The 16,172-nt window shown below is 45.1% G+C and overlaps 1 protein-coding gene and 1 non-coding gene across 7 annotated transcripts in view; one reads left to right on the plus strand and one right to left on the minus strand.

Moving 5' to 3' along the window:
* Positions 1 to 16,172, plus strand: part of GLIS3 (GLIS family zinc finger 3) — a 540,949-nt gene that overhangs the window by 376,843 nt on the left and 147,934 nt on the right. The gene's annotated exons all lie outside the window — the stretch shown is intronic.
* On the minus strand, positions 6,811 to 6,895 carry TRNAQ-UUG. Its single transcript has one exon. It is a non-coding gene; the product is annotated as a tRNA-Gln (tRNA).

A 16,172-nucleotide genomic window follows, 5' to 3' on the forward strand; every position in this document is an offset into this window, starting at 1 on the left:
CTTTTGGTTTAACACTGGCCAAATTAAAACTAGAATAATACTTAGAGGCCAGGAATACTTTGACGAAGACAGAAAATCCACTGTTAACTTTTTTTTTCTACTTTTATTATAGAAGTTCACAAAAAAATTATCGAAAGGAAAAAGAAGAATTATAATACACATGCCCATCACCCAGCTTTAAATACCATTTATTCCTTGGTAATGGGAAAAATATTTTGAGCTTCTGGGTTGAAAATCTTACCAACTCTATCCCATAAACGAACATGCCTTCCTTTGTGGTGAGAAGGGTTTGGGTTCAGAACCTCTGTCCATCCGCTGGAGCTCTTTTGCGTCTTCTTTCAAGAGGCTTTGTGGGGAACGAAAGAGTAAAAGTAAAAGGGACGCCCATTGTAATGATGGCTACTGACGTCCCAGTTGCTACACTGACCTCCAAGGCATCTCAGTAAAATTCCTTCCAAGTTTTAAGAGCCGACACTGATTCCCATCGTTTATCCGTGCATAAAGCAGTGAGTGCAGTTTGCTTTGCACACTTTTCAGCAGAACCTTTAACAAGGAAAAGCATTTCTTTGTTGCCCCCTTTCTCAAAGAAGCAACCGGCATTAAGCATCTAGCATTAAGATATATGGACAACTCATTTTCACTAATCCCTCTTCTTTGGTTCCATGCTTTTATATATTGAATAGCTGAAAAGAGAAGTCACTTTTCCCTTCCAAAACTACTTCTGGAAAACATGTTTGTTTGTTTGTTTGTTTTTCTTAACACTAAGCATCAGCCTAGGTACCGTATAAGAATAAAGCGAATGCCACTGTTCTTGTCCTCTGAATGTCCTCATTATAACATCACTTAGTTGGGGCTGTGGTGTGAACAGCAAAGCTGGCCTGAGGCAAGGTTTTCAGTGGGGAGTCCTGTTGTCTCACTGACTTTGTGCTATAAAATCTGGCCTCAGTTCCTCTAAAAGTAATTGGCCTTAAGATACAATAAAATTTCAATTAAAAATTCAACCCACTTAGGGGCGCCTGGGTGGCTCGGTTGGTTAAGCGGCCGACTTCGGCTCAGGTCATGATTTTGCGGTCCGTGAGTTCGAGCCCCACATCAGGCTCTGTGCTGACAGCTCAGAGCCTGGAGCCTGGCCTTGGATTCTGTGTCTCCCTCTCTCTCTGCTCCTCCCGCATTCACGCTCTGTCTCTCTCTCAAAAATAATTAAAAAAAAATGCAACCCACTTAAAGTTGACAAACTGTATAATAATAAAATACTGTCAGTTCCCAAGTTAAGCCTCAGTTAAAATACAAAAATGTAATTAAATTAAAATAAGCATGGAAGTATTGGTAATTGCATTCACCACCATGCGGAGTATGACAGATGAAGATATATACCAAGTGGAGTGATCAGACCCCAGGACTTGTATAATTTTCCTAAGCGTTCCCAGCATATTAAACCTTCAGATGGAATCATAACTTCAGTTGTTAATGTCCAGGTTGTCTAATTACATGATTCGCTTTGTTCTACTTCTGCCATCCTTTGCAGTTCTTAATCGTGCTACAGATTTGAGCCCCGTCCCTTCCACCGAAACTCTTTTGCGTCTTCTTTTAAGAAGCTTTGTGGGGAAGGAAAGAGTAAAAGTAAAAGGGACGCCCATTCTCATGATGGCCACTGACCTCCCAGTTGGTACACTGACCTCCAAGGCATCTCAATAAAATGCCTTCCAAGTTCTAAGAGCCGACACCACTTCCTGTCACACGATGTCCGAGGTACCACTTCTCCCCGTTAACACCCTGTCCGTACAAGTGGTCGTGGGAGCAGGCGCCTCCACTGGTCTGGTGGGAGCTACTTGTACGTGAGAGCCACTCGGGGTAGAGATACCGTGGAGACTCTTGTCAAGTTCCAAAGCCTTCATGTTCTCCATAAAGACCTCCGTGTGGTTCCCTGCCAAATGAAATGGTTTCACTTGGGCATCGCATACTTTGAAGAACCCCTTCGTGAGGTAGATCTTTCCTTTTTTCACATTTTGGGGCATGCACACTGTAAGGGATGAACTTTCGTTGTTGTTGTTGAAGGAATGGGGGTGTGCTCAGTTCTTGGACTTGTATGAAATCTAATTTGTATGAAATTGAACATATTTTTAAATATCAAACATAGATATGGCTGTTTGAAAACTAATTTTGACTTTAGGAACAGCTTTGGTCACTTCATCAAGCTATTTTCACTCTTCTATGTAGTCAAAAGCTCAGACTTAGGGGATGGCCAGTGGGCCAGGAGATTCCTACTTGACCTCCAGAGCTAGAACATTGCAAACTCCGAGTTGGCAGGGATTCCTTTCTTTAGTGACTCTGTGATAGGTGTGAATTTGTTCTTTGTTCTCTGGTCAGCCCTACTGAGTGCCTGTCCTGAGTCAGGGACTGTGCCAGGTGCCAATCAGCCTTTGGTAAAGAAAACATATGTGTCACTCACTGGGCTCTGAAATTTAAGACCTCTTGGTATCAGTAATGGGTAATAGACTGATAGGGTGTTTACTGACATCTTTCTTCCTCGTGACGCCTTCTCATGCTGTGTGAATGTAACATGCCCGCCCTCTTTCTCTCATAAAACAGTGACTTTTCAGTGCCAACGAGCTGACTGACGAAAAACTACCCACAAAAGTAGTGTACCCAAGGCCCTTTCCATGCTGTGCGCCTGGCCGAGGTTGTCACATGCCATGCTTGATAACTAGCTTTTTAGTAGAAATACTACCTGGTCTCATCCTTCAAATGGTGACACCATTCAGGTTTTTAGAATTGAAATGTTTGAGATTATTGTAGATTTACATACACTTGTAAGAAATAATACAGAAATACACTCATGTGTACGTGTGTGTATTCTGTACAGTTGTATTGCCTGGGTAGATTGTAGTCACCATTACAATCAAGATTTCCCACACCACAAGGATCTCTGTTTCCTTTTCATAACCATGCCCACTTGCCTCCCCCGCCCCCTTCCTTAACTTTTCTGGCAACCATTAATCTGTCCTCTATTGCTAAAATTTTTTCAGTTCACAAGTGTTAACCGAGGTGGAAATGCACAATATGTAACCTCTTTGGATTGGCCTTTTTCATGCACCCTAATTCACTGAAAATTCAATTCATTCAATTCAGAATTCATTCAATTTGTTGTGTCAATATCTTATTCTTTTTTATCGTTGAGTAATATTGCATCGTATGCTTATTTCACAGTATTCCATACTTGGTTTAACCATTTATCTGGTGAAGGACATCTGGGCTGAATCCAGTTTGGGGCTGTTACAAATAACAGTGGTATATGAACATTTTGTGTGTAGGTTTTTGTATGGATAGAAGTTTTCGTTTCTCTGGATAACTAGCCACTGTTGCAATTTCTGGGTCATCTGTTAATTAAAAAAAAATGTAAGTGGTCTCTACACCCAATGGGGGCTTGAATTCATGACTCCAAGATCAAGAGTCAGACAGATGCTATACTTACTGAGCCAGTCAGATGCCCCTTATGTTTAGTTTTTTAAGAAACTACCAACCCGTTTTCCATAGTGGATGTACCACAAGCATGTATCAGTGTGCCAAATTCTCCACATCCTTGTCAGCAGTTGGTGTTGTCACTATTCTTTATTCCTAGCTATTTTGGTAGGCAAGTAGTGATATCTCTTGGTTTCAATTCGCATTTTCCTGATGGCTAATGCTATTGAAATACTTTCATGTGTTTTCTTGTCCTCCCCGTATATTCTTCTGTGAAATGTCTGTACATCTCTTTTTCCATTTTCTAATTGGATTATTTGTGTTATTACCATGAATTTCAGGTTTTTTATTTAAATACACATAATCCATGCATACATGTTTACAAACATTTTCTGACCATAGCTTTTATTTTCCTATCTTCTTCCCACGGGCTTTCACGGAACAAAAGTTTTTAAGTGTGATGAGGAAAGATTCATCAGTATTTCTTTTTACAGATTGTGCTCTTGATGTTGAAGTCTAAGAAAGACCTCTGTGTCTAATTCTAGACACCAAAGATTTTGTCTTATTTTTTTTCTAAAATTTTTATAGTTTTATGGTTTACACTTACACCTTTGATCCATTTTGACTTCATTTTTGTATGAGGTATGAGGCTTAGGTCAAGACTCATTTTCATCCATAGATAGCCATTTATCCATGGTGCCCCAGCGCCATTTGTTGAAAAGCCTGCCCTTCCTTTACTGGGTTGTTTCTGCACCTTTGTTAACTGTCCATTGAACATTTTGTATGGACTGATTTCTGGATTCTACATTCTGCACCGTTGATCAGTGCGTCTGTCCTGTCATCAGTATTGCACTGTCTTGAGTGACCCTTCACAGCCAAGAAAGTGACTCTCCTCACTCTGTTCTTCTTCGTTAAGACAATTTTAGCTATTATAGGGCCTGTGCCTTTCCTGCAAGTTTTGAGTGACATGTGGAAACCTCACTTAGAAGTCTTTCTACCTTCCCTGCCTTTAAATAGCATCATCTTGAGTATCAGATGATGTTGTAATTTTGGTCTCAGTCATCAAATCTTAATTGAAATCTCATGAGTAAATGATAATCTGTTGTATGTAACAATATTTCTCTTTTTTTTCTTTTTATCTTTTGTCTTCCTGATGTCCCAGGATTCTTTAATCATCTCCTTTCTGTTTGAAGAAATTTCTTCAGCTAATCTTTAAGGGTGGCTTTGCTAGCATTAAATTCTTTGTTTTCCTTCATCTGAGAGTGTTTTTATTTTCCCTTCACTCCTGAAAGATAGTTTCTCTGGATATAGGACACTCAGTTGACAGTTCTTTTCCCTTTTAGCCCGTGAAACCATTTGGTTCTGTCCTCCATGGTTACAGACAAAAAAAAAAAAAAAAAATCCACTCTTGTTTGAATTGATGTTCATGTGTAATCAGTATAGCCTTTCTGTCTGGCTGCTTTTAAGATTTCTTAATTTATTTTTAAAATTTTAATCATCATGTCTCTTCATGTGGATTTTTCTGAGTTCATCTTGTCTGCACCCACTAAGTTCTTTGGATCTGTGGGTTTGTGTCTTTCGCCAAATTTGGGAAGTTCTTGGCCATAATTTCCTCATACATTCTTCCATTCCCACTTTCTTCTCTCCTTCTGAGACTCTGCTGTTGAGAACGCTAGCCTTTTATTATTGCCCTGCAGGCCCCGGAGGCTCTGTGGGTTAGTTTTTCAGTATGTTTTCCCTTTTTGTTGAAATGGGGTGAATTCTTTTGTTCTGTCCTCTCTGGTCTCCACGATCGACTCTATCCAGTGAGTTTTAAAATTTCTGTTACTTTGTTTTTCAGCTCTATAATTCCCATTCGATTCTTCTTTGTAGCTTCTGTTTCTTTCCTGAGATTTTTTATTTTTTCATTTATTTCAAGAAAATTTATAATTGACTCAAGTGTTTTTATGAAAGCTGCTTTAAAGTCCTTTACAGAAAATTCCAACATCTGATTTCTCAGATTCTTTTTAGTATTGGCTTTAGTTGATTGTCTTTTTCATTCACGTTGGGATTTTCTTGGTTCTTGGTTGATGTGTGATTTTCTATTAGATCCTGGAATTTTGTCATTTATGTTTGGAAACTCCAGATTGTATTTTAGTTTGTTTTTTTTTTTTTTTTTTATTTTAGTAGGCAGTCACCCTATTTAGGTTTAGCATATGGGTCTTTGATTACTTTAGTAGGCTGTGGTTCTTCAGACCTTCGGGGGTGCTATTTTGGTTGGGTTGGTTTATCTGGTGCCACTGGGGATGCCCCTGGTGTGGCTGGTGCTGCCTGAGGGGTCGAAGGGGTTTCCCCACTGGACGTCTCTCAGTGGGGGAAGGGTGTGGTTGGTTTCCCCTGTCCATTTTCCCAGCTTTAGGAGGAGAGTGTCAGACGCATAGGAACAAAGAACTTTCCCAGATTGGGTCACAGGCTGTATCTGGACCGCTCTTACTGGTTCCATTTGCCTCCACAAGTATCTAGTTTAAAGTGTATAAACAGTCTCCTTCCTAAAGATTTTTCTTTTATTGTCCCTTTTTATAAATTGCCGGTATTAAATTCTTTGGGCATTTCTGGGCCTCGTGCTGTCTTCCCTTCTTGGGGCAAAAGTTCCAAGGAAGTCAGTGGTTATATTAGGTCGAGTAAGTGGCATTAGGCGTATAGGACCAGAGCCAGGTTGATTTGTGATAATCTGCTAACCTATTCCCCTGTGCTTTTGATTGTATTTGTGTTGCTGGATCTGGTCCTGTTTGCTTACCCCACACCCTCCTATCATCTCTGTTCCCCTCTCCAGGCCACAGTGCAGCTGGAGTGAGTTAAATGGCCTATTCACTTGGGTGACCTCATGTGAACAAGTGACCTACCAATTTGAAGCTCCCTCCTGGTCTATGCAAGTGGCATTACCTTGTTGACCAGTTACCACATTTTACTGAACGTTGGGCCTGATCTCGAGACTTTACTCACATTTTATCGGGAGACCAGCCCTCTGCCTCAAAATATAGCTAGCTTTGAGGAATAGCTTACATTAATTGGAGACTCAGTGGTACATATGGCCCTGGGGATGAAAAATCAGATGGTAGATTAATAGTATGGTATTCCTAATTATACATGAGTTTGCAGTAAATCTGCTTGAGAGATCAGAATAGAGGTGGGGAACGGAGGTGGTGCTGGAATTGTGTGAATCGTTTATTATCACACAAGGAAGCTTCAGTACATATTTAATTTCTTAACGTTTATTTTAGAGAGAGAGACAAAGCACAAGTGGGGGAGGGGCAGAGGGAGAGCCACACACAGAACCCGAAGCAGGTTCCAGGCTCTGAGCTGTCAGCACAGAGCCCGACGTGGGGCTCGAACCCACGAACCGTGAGATCCTGACCTGAGCCAAAGTCAGACGCTTAACCGACTGAGCCACCCAGGCGCCCCTTGCTTCAGTCCATGTTTAAAGTTTGATTCGTGCAACCATCAAAGGCCCGGAGCAGACCATCTTCAGCAACACCCTTAGCCTCCGTTTCCCGGCCTCCGCAGGCTCCTGGGCGTCCTGGACTGCGGAACCAGCCCAGGGAGCCCTGTCTGCTCACACGAGGTACTGGCCAAAGGCAGTCTCTTGTCGGGTGGAGCACGGCCCGTGCTGTAGAAATGCAGAACACCCTGCTCGGTGGGCCCCGTGGCTCCCAGGTATTGAGAATCTGTTTGGTGGTTTTAATCTTCTATAAATCATTCTGTAATTTAGCTAAAAGAAGACTTTGTTTTCCTTCAGGAAAGTCATTCTTGACAGCTCCTCACTTAATTTATTTTAATTATCGTGACTGGTTTATTTCTCTTCTTTTTCTCTGCAAATGAATTTATAATTGATGTGGGTAGAACACATTATGCAGTTTATAGTTTAGTAACGTTATAAAGTTTTCATTTAAATTGGCAATGGCAAAAACTACTAGGGGACATGAAGAAAGAATTTTTATGGAGCTAGATTGTTGCAGCACTCAGTGGTTTGGGTTTGTACTTAAAATCCGTAACACAGATGACCTCTGCTTCTCTTGGGGGTTGCATATCAACAATCCCTTACTTTTCCAGAGCAAGTGTGGCTTTCTTTCAGGAAAGCGAACCTTGCTCTCTTTGCCAAAATGTTTTATTACTTGAAAGATCCCTTGCTATTGCTGGATGACCCACTTCATTAAAAAAAAAAAAAAAAATCAATGGACCTAGTGGTAGCTGCTCTCTGTCCACACTAGCTGTGTTCTAGAGAAAAACACAGGTCTACCTTCTGGCCTCAAATATCCACACACCAGGAACCAGCACCTTGCAATTAACAAATCCTAAAATTGTGGAATCTCCTTTCTGACGGAAAAATCGTACCTAGTTTTGACGGACACGGTGAAAATTTTGCCTTGTAAATGACACTCCGTGTAAAGGGACTGTACCAAGGATGAGAGAATGTTGTTTACTAGCCAAGGGGGCCTCAGTCATGGCCATTCACCTTGATTTTGACTCTGATTTCTTCTAATTCAGGCAAGTTTGGGTTTTGTGTCGTTTCTGCTCATAGTTGAGAGCCAGTGACCCCCGCAGTGACCTAGGCCTTGACTGTCCTACCTTCTTTCTGGCTAGCTGCCTGAAGGCTTCTGTAGATGACAGGGGCAATAAAGGAATTCAAGATGCAAGCCAATTATTATTTGTTTGTTTTTTCTATTTCTGAGAAAAGTGTTGGTAAAGAAAAGAGTTTGAAACTATCCATGGGCTAAATAGGTCAGTGGATATAGATTATCATCTTCAGGGTTGGTTTTTCTTGACTGACCAGAACCTAAAAGAATCTCATATATTTATTGGTTTGCACTTACTTGGGTAGGAAATTTATGGAGCATCTTTCCCTGTGTTCATAGAGGGCCCCAGCTTTTATCCAGAAGGAAAAGAAAAAAAAAGAGAGAGCGAGAGAGAAACTTCTTTGTTTTCTGTCAGTGACCACTTGTTAAACAGGAGTGCAGTCAGACGCACAAACGCTGCGGTCGTGTAGCCAGACATCTGACCTTTGTAGTCGGAATGGCTAGAACCGTAACAAGCGTGCAGAGCCTGGCACGAGTAAGCGGGATTTGACTGGGGTTGGGGGACCTCGGTGGGGAGTTGGAGTCTCCGTGCTCAGAGCACCTGGGATAGGGGTTTACTATGAAGGAGGGGGGGAAAAAAGAGGCAGTGTTGTCAGATGATTTCTTTTTTAATTTATGCAGCTGTGTAGGCGAAAAACTGAAGTCAAAGGAACCCCATGCTGGCAGAGGAAGGGCAGAATCCTGGGAAAGAGTACCTTTTGGAATGTCACGTTCTTTTCTTTTCTCTGCATTAGCAAGTAAATACGGTAGCTCTGCCTGGAAACAACAAAAGAATTGAAATGCGCCATTCTAAGAGGCATAATAATAAAATCAGACAGGCCAATGCAGGACTTTATTTTTGAAGTATAAGCAGTCACTATGCAGGTGGAGTAAGAATAAAGCTGTCTGAGGATTCCTCCCTCTGTAGTAGACATACAGAGCCCAGAGCCTGCCAGAGCTCTCTAGACACTTTCGCCGTATCTCTCAGGGCTTTGAATGTCCTTCTGGGAAAGAAATTTGCCGGCAGGCGGTTGGCCATCGCGTTGGACAGGTCGCAGTCTTCTGGGCCCGCCTGGTAGAGTGTTGGGATAGAAGATGTCTCATGACAAGGATTAGCTTATGTGGGATGTCCTAGCCTCCATCCGTCTGTCCGTGAGCTCAGCCATTCAGCCCATGAGTTTTGAATTCCTTATTTGTTCGAAGTCTTGGGAAAACACACCAACTTTATCAAGTCATCAAGGAGCCATAGACAGCCTTGAATGTTCGCATCATGCCACCTGTGGAGCAGTGCTGTGTTCACACCCCAAGAAAGAGTCAGGCCCTCCCCACAAAAGCGCTCCGTGTAACTATTAGAATTAACTGTTAATAAGCTGTGTTTTATTGAAACAGCACGTAAGGTCGGTTTCCACATACTTCCTGATATTCAGAGTAGTAGATAGGCTCCTAAACTGACAAATTGCCAAGTGATATGACTCCAGACCAGCCCTAGGATGGACAAGCTGTCCTTCATGCATCTTGGGAAGCAGAGCTTCCCCCCCCCACCCCCCGGCAAGCAGGACAAAGGTCCCCCCGGCTTCGCTCCGCTGTGTCTCAGCCACTGGAAGGTGAGCCTGGGTGAAGCGAGCACGAGGTCTCCAGAGTCTGACTTGATTCCTTGCCCCTCATCTCCTTGCGTTTTACCTGATTCGGTGCCTGTTGCTCTTTCCTTGCTCCAGTTAGCCAGTGCCATTGCTTTCATGTGCCCCTTCCCAGTCCCCTAGCAAGGGACTCTGACCCCAGCCACTGGCCCCCTCCCCCGACACATTTACTGTGTGTAGGTTTCCAGGTGTCGCCTTGAACCACTCGCGTTGTAATCTTTTTCCTTCAAGGGTGGATAAAAGTCAAGGCCTGGGGGACACGAAGAGAGGACTTCCTCCCAGAGATAATTCCGGAGAAGGCCTCTTTTCCCTGTGTGGGATCCCGCAGGTTTGCTGTGGTCTAGGGATTCAGCTCCCTGTGTTCTCATCAGCTCATGTGTCCTGTTCCTCTGTGGCTGTAGGTCCCCTCTCACCCTCCCCTGCCCCTAGGTGCACACGCCCAACACCTGCCCAGCCCCCGCCTTCCCTAGGGCTCCGCTTCCCAGTGGCCGTGAACTTTCTCCCCGGTCCCCTGTCCTAACAAATTGTTTGAGGCCTCCTCGATCCTGACTCCTCCATGACCCCTCTGATTTCCTGTCCTCTCCCTTCTCTTAATGTCTTACTGCCTTAACCTTAAAATCCCCTGGTTCTTAACATTTACCTCTTTTCTCCATGTTTCCTATGCTGTAATTTTGTCTCCTTAATGGCATCGTAAGCTGTCAGAGGAAAGGAGGGAGGTCGTTCTTCTTTAAGATGGCTCGAGCGTTGACTCCGTCGTGCCCGGTGGCAGGTGCCCACCGGGTATTGACTAACTGGGGCCCTGTCCCCATGGCTGTGATACCCCGTTCCTGCCTCCGAAGGGCCTCTCTGTTGATGAGGGAGAGGACCCACCATGTTAATGTGGCCTCTTCTCCCTACTCTCTAGAGGCCCTGGAGAGAATGAGCAAAGTTGGGTGTAAGTACTGATGGAGATTTATGATTAGTAACGGGATTGTACCCTACTCACCAGAATCAATTTCGATCCCTTTTTAAAGCATGAAAATTCCTAATGTGAAATCACCTTAAGCCAGGTAACTTTTAATAAGATACACCTGCACCAGTAATTTTCACATCTCTCCTATCTCCATTTCCTTGAGATAGTCCCTCTTTCTGCATCACGGAAGCACCTTCTACGTGTGGCCATATTTACTCTTGACATAATTTCTCAGATTTATCTTTCTTACTAAATCGTACATTCATTGGGAGTAACGGCCGTGCCTCCCTAATGCCAATCACTGCTCTTCCTGTGAAGGCGGGTATACTTGGAGTATGGTGTCTCTGGTGTCACCAACTCTGCTGATTCCGTATTCAACGTGCCAGCAAAGCGAGTGTCCGCATTGTCCTTCTCAACCTTGGGACCAGCAATGGTGCCTCGCCTAGAGCTCATGATACTCCATCCACGGGGCAGGACAGACAGCAGATAAGGACAGAGGTAGTAGGAGCTCGATGGATAGAAGGCTATTTTGCAGAAACTTGGAGCCCACAGATAGTTATTGAATGCCTGCTGTCTGGAGGGGCCCCGCTAATAGCTGGGGATGGTAGGACCTCTGTCCCTGGTGCTCACAGCCCCACGACAGAAACTAATGATACGCCGTTATTTACCTAAACTGGGCTGAGAGTCATACAAGAAAAGTAACAGGGGGCTTGGAGGCTGTTTGAGGGGAGGGGGGCTTCTACCCAGGAGTTCCTCTGAGAGAGGCATCCGGATCCAGCTGGCCTGATGCGAGTCTGAAGTACTTTTCCTCCACATCAGTGAGAAACACCATACTCCCGTCAGGAAGAATTTTCCAGCACTGGGAACCCATGGCATATTTATAGCCCTTTTTTTTTTTAACGTCAACTTGTCGAGCAGCATCTTTCGTGCAGCCTGCTCCCCAGAAGCATCTCCCATTCGTCGCCGGCTGTGGCAGCACTGATGCCAGATGTCCTGTGGCCCCCATCTCCGCAGAGCAGGGTGAGCTGGGACGGAGTCTGTGCCCGTTGGCTCACCGTTGGCACAGCGTCCCCAGAAGCCCTGGAGTCCGGAGGTACTTCTCTGGGCCAGCTGGTGCCATATATAAAGCTCTAGACCTTGGCACTGGATGTTGGTAACCGATTGAGAAGCTTAATTCTGCGGTCTCGTTTGTGTTTTTTGAACGATGATGATGGCAGGCCATTTTTTTTAGACTCTCGATACACCCCCGACAGCAGGTTGTTACTGGGGGAAGGGGAGGCGGCTTGAGTTCCCATCCCCCATCTGCGGGGGTCAAGGTCTCCCTCTTCCTTCTTCCGTTTCATTTCCTGCTGATGGTGAATGGTGGGTAAAGGAGGAGGCAGTGGCAGGTGGGGAGCTGAAGACAGGGCACAAGGAAGAATTTGTGTTCGAGAACAGCGTGTCCGTTCTAACCCTCAGGAGCGCGGGGATGCTCAGTGTTATCGGAATGCTGCATGTTCCAGAGCATGTTCCATGTTCTTTCTGGGCATAAGAGGGAAGGCATACCTTGCTGCCGAAGAACGGCATTATTCACATTTGAATATTTGAAACCTCAGATACAATATGAAAATGGAAGACCGTGAAGAAAAGATCGGTGCAGACCGACCCTTGGCTGTGCAGCTAATTGGGCTGGGGAGTCCGGTCAAGTGAAATCCCACCCGTTGACTAACTTGCATCAGCTCCCAGGAACAATCAAGGCGATTTGATTTGGGGCACAGTTCCTCATAGGAAAGCTCTGGGTAAAAAGTGCTGTCGGGCTCTTGACAGAAAAAAAAAAAAATCACAAATCACCTCTAGCTCATCCGTAAGCCTCATCCTGGTTTTCTCTGTGCAGAGGGGAGTGTCTTCACGCAGCAGCATTTTGGGGGTCTCAGACCTTCCGTTCAGCAGAGGGGGGGCCTTCTTTGGGCTTTTCTTAGGGAGTGCGTGAAACCAGATAGAGCATCATTGCTCCTAAGAGGGCTAGCCCTCCAACCAGACCCCGTATGAGACCTGAAATGAGGAGGGAGGGACTGTCTCAGGAAAAGAGGAGGCGCTTTGCTGCAGAGGGTGACATTGGAGCTGTATCTTGCGGGATACCCAGGTCGCGCCCAGAGCTCAGAGGCAGACACGGGAGTTTTCTCTGTGAAGGGAACAGTGTGTACAGAGGGAACGGTGCGCGGCATCCCCCTTGAGGAAACACCTCAAGGTTAGGGATGCCTACAGGGGAGGCCGTGGCCGGGAGGGGTGGGTCAGGGGGATGATGGGACAGCCTTTCTCCTGAAAGCAGTGAAGATACCTGTGGGCTTTATAAGCAGGAAAAGGAGAGAATCACATTGGCTTTTCAGAGAATTCTGGTGGCAGGTGAGAAACCAGAGTCAGTAAGCACTATGTCAGAGCCGAGGTGGGAGTTGCTAGAAACCTCGGGCCTTGTGCGGCAGTGGGGGAAGGAGGTGGGAGTGAGTGAGGAGGTCCTTGGGAGTGCTCATGGTCAGAGCCTTCATCAGCAAGGGAAGCAAATAGGGGAGAGGCAGCATGCTCCCTGCAGGAGGCCCGCACAGAGCAGGGCACCAGGGGAGGTCTAGGTCGTCAGACCTAGAATCTGAGACCTTTCTCCTGAGCTCCAGAGCCGATGATGAAAGGTTTTATTTCAAGTTTGTTATTCTATGCCAACCATGCTACTCGTGCGATTTCTTGATCCTTGGTTCAGAGCAATTATTTAAGGTATTGATATCATCTCCGCTGTGCGGAAGAAGTTGTGCCTAAGAAGCTAGGCAGTCCGCCCAGGCCCACCGTCTCCAGCCCTCTACCCACCGCCCCCATGGAAACCTTTCTTGGTTTTCTCATGGGCCTGCGGGAAACAGACGGTCCCAAGCAGAGCCCCTGTCTCCTGGTTGCATGTCTGTCTCCCTTCCTTGTATCCCCTCACCTCATTAGCGACCACACCCTTTCCTTAGTTCCCAGCAGTAGAGAACATCGGGAGGGCCCTTCCCTCACTTTCTCCCTTGAGCACATCACCAGTTGGCCATCAACCTCAGTATTCCACCATTGGGGTGTTTCTCCACCGAGAACCAGGCCCGCCTCTCAACCCCTCTGGCCCTCACGACTGCTTTGCACAGTCTCTGAGTTCTCTCTCTTACCTGCTCTGTTGGGTTGTAAACTCTCAAAGGCAGGGACTGTGTTGTATGCATTTTTGTATGCCTTAATGGCCTCTGTCGTTCACTGTGTCTTAACAACAGAAGCATAAAATTATTTACTGATTGATTTAGTCAAGAGGGCCTTTAACTATTTAATGAAACTTTAATTGTATTTTGCTGTTTGTTTGTTCTTTAGTTATCCCAGACTGGGAGTGTAGTTGTGGGGTGTGTGTGCACTCAGAATGGCCCACAGGTTCATGTGAGACCAAGGAGAAACCAGCAGATGAAATCAATGGATTGGGCATCAAGTCAAGGACTGGTTTCTAAACTTGCTCCAAAGGGCTGATTTCTCTAGGAAGGTCTTAGAAAAACACTTGGACTTCACATGTGGCTCAGATCTTGGGCGGTTTCAAGGCCCCATGTGGAGCATATAACTCTACACACCTCCAAAGCTAGCCTTCCCCCGTCCCCATAGACAAGATGGCCAACTTCGGGGGGCAGAAGTTAGGTTATCGGTCATTCCCCGAAAGAGAATCTGTTCTCCTTCTTCCCCCGCTTGCATTCTTCATCCACTTTGCATTTTAAAATTACATGTGACATACTCTGGGTTTTTAATTAAGAAGGGAAATGAATTTCAAGTTAAATTACTTTAAAACTTGCAGACGTTATTCTCATAGGGAAATGGCCTCGTTTTATTTACAAGTGGAATTTTAATTTTCTCAGCTTTTTCTCGCCTCTAGTTGGGGATCGTTTTAGATCTGTTTTCCTCTGACCTCCATTTTCGCCTTCCCTGTCATTTTTGAAAACTCCGATTTTGGTGCCCTTTGGAGGCGGAGGTCCAGCATGCTGCTCGGTTGGTAGAACTGTGGTCGGGGCATGGACCGACGCTGACGGTTTTTCATGCTGTGAAAACACATTAATTTGGATGCTGTTGCTTTAGATTTGTGATAAGTTAGGGCTGGACGGTTTGTGATTGACACTGAGTAAAATGTTCGGCCTTTGTATGTATAACACTGTCTTTTTCCCACTAATTTGCAAACTGATAGAGCTGAAGGGACCACAAGAGCTTATTTGTCACAGCCGTGTCACTTGACAGGTGAAGAAACTGAGGTACAGAGAATGGATGAGCCCTTGACTAAGCAAAGCTCTGATCTCTATTCTCAAATTCCTGTGGTACCATGTACAAAAGAGATAGCTTCTTTAAAACCTTCCTAAACATCCCTCCCTTTGAAACCTATACCGATGCAAGGAAGGCCTCCTTCTCGCCCACCTTCTCCTGCCCTACCCCATCTCACGTTATTCTAGTAGTGAAGTTATCGTCACATCCTTACACACCAGCAGGGCTTTAATCAATCCAGAAATAATTTTGGAGCCTTCGCTATACTAGAAATGCAGCTTCTCGCCATTTTTTCTCCAGACAGCCCCAAAGTGGTCACTTCCAGTGTGGTCCCCTCCCCTTTCCAGCTGGCGATGCAAGCTGTAATCAGAGCAGGCTACCTCCCTCTGCCAACAGGCCCTCGGTTGAATCGCCAGCCTCTTAGGCCAGCCCCCAGGTTGGGTATCTTGCAAGCTCTTGTAATGTTGGGCAAGCTCAAGGAATTGGCTGCGAGCAGCTGCGGTGACTGTTACCATCGTAAGCCCTGTCCCAGAAGTTTGAAAGGACACTAGGCAAGGTCAAAGGGACCTTATATCTCTCTCCAGAAGCTCTAAAACAATGGTGCGTGTCCTTTGGGGGTATGGATGGCGATAAGACTCTGAGAAGGCGCTGGACCACTCCTCCCTCCCCAGATCGAAATATAGAGGCATACAAGCACACACACACTCACACAGCTTTGCATGGCATCTCAGGGGATCCGTGGATCCTCTGAATCCCATGCATGGAGTGTAAGAGCAAGTTTCCTTAACTTACGATGAGTACCATGTAAATTGGTATATGTCACTATATGGTTAGTGACATCTTGCAGTACACCACGTGATCCCAAATAAACTCACATGGTAGGTATATTTCTCCCACTCAATAGCTGTAAAATAATCCATAATAATACTAAAATATTACTTCTTGTTGCTACATTTATTGTTTACTGTGTGTTAGATACTGTCCTAAGCACTTTTGAGGTAGGAACTATTATTAACCCTAGTTTAAAGGTGAGCAAACAAAGGCAGATAGCGGGGCACTCACAGGATCTATAAGAGGCCTGAGGACCATGCATGGGATTGAATGGAATCCAAAGCACCTCTCAGAGTTTGTGAATGAGTCCTAATGTTGGTCAGCACACTTTCTTTAGGACGGTCTTCAACCAGTTCTTTAACAATTGAATCACGTACTCAAAATGCAGTACCCAGGGGACATATATCCAGTATTGGCCCAACTCTGAGT

This window comes from Panthera leo, chromosome D4, assembly GCF_018350215.1.
Source record: "Panthera leo isolate Ple1 chromosome D4, P.leo_Ple1_pat1.1, whole genome shotgun sequence".
NCBI classification, from domain to species: domain Eukaryota; kingdom Metazoa; phylum Chordata; class Mammalia; order Carnivora; family Felidae; genus Panthera; species Panthera leo.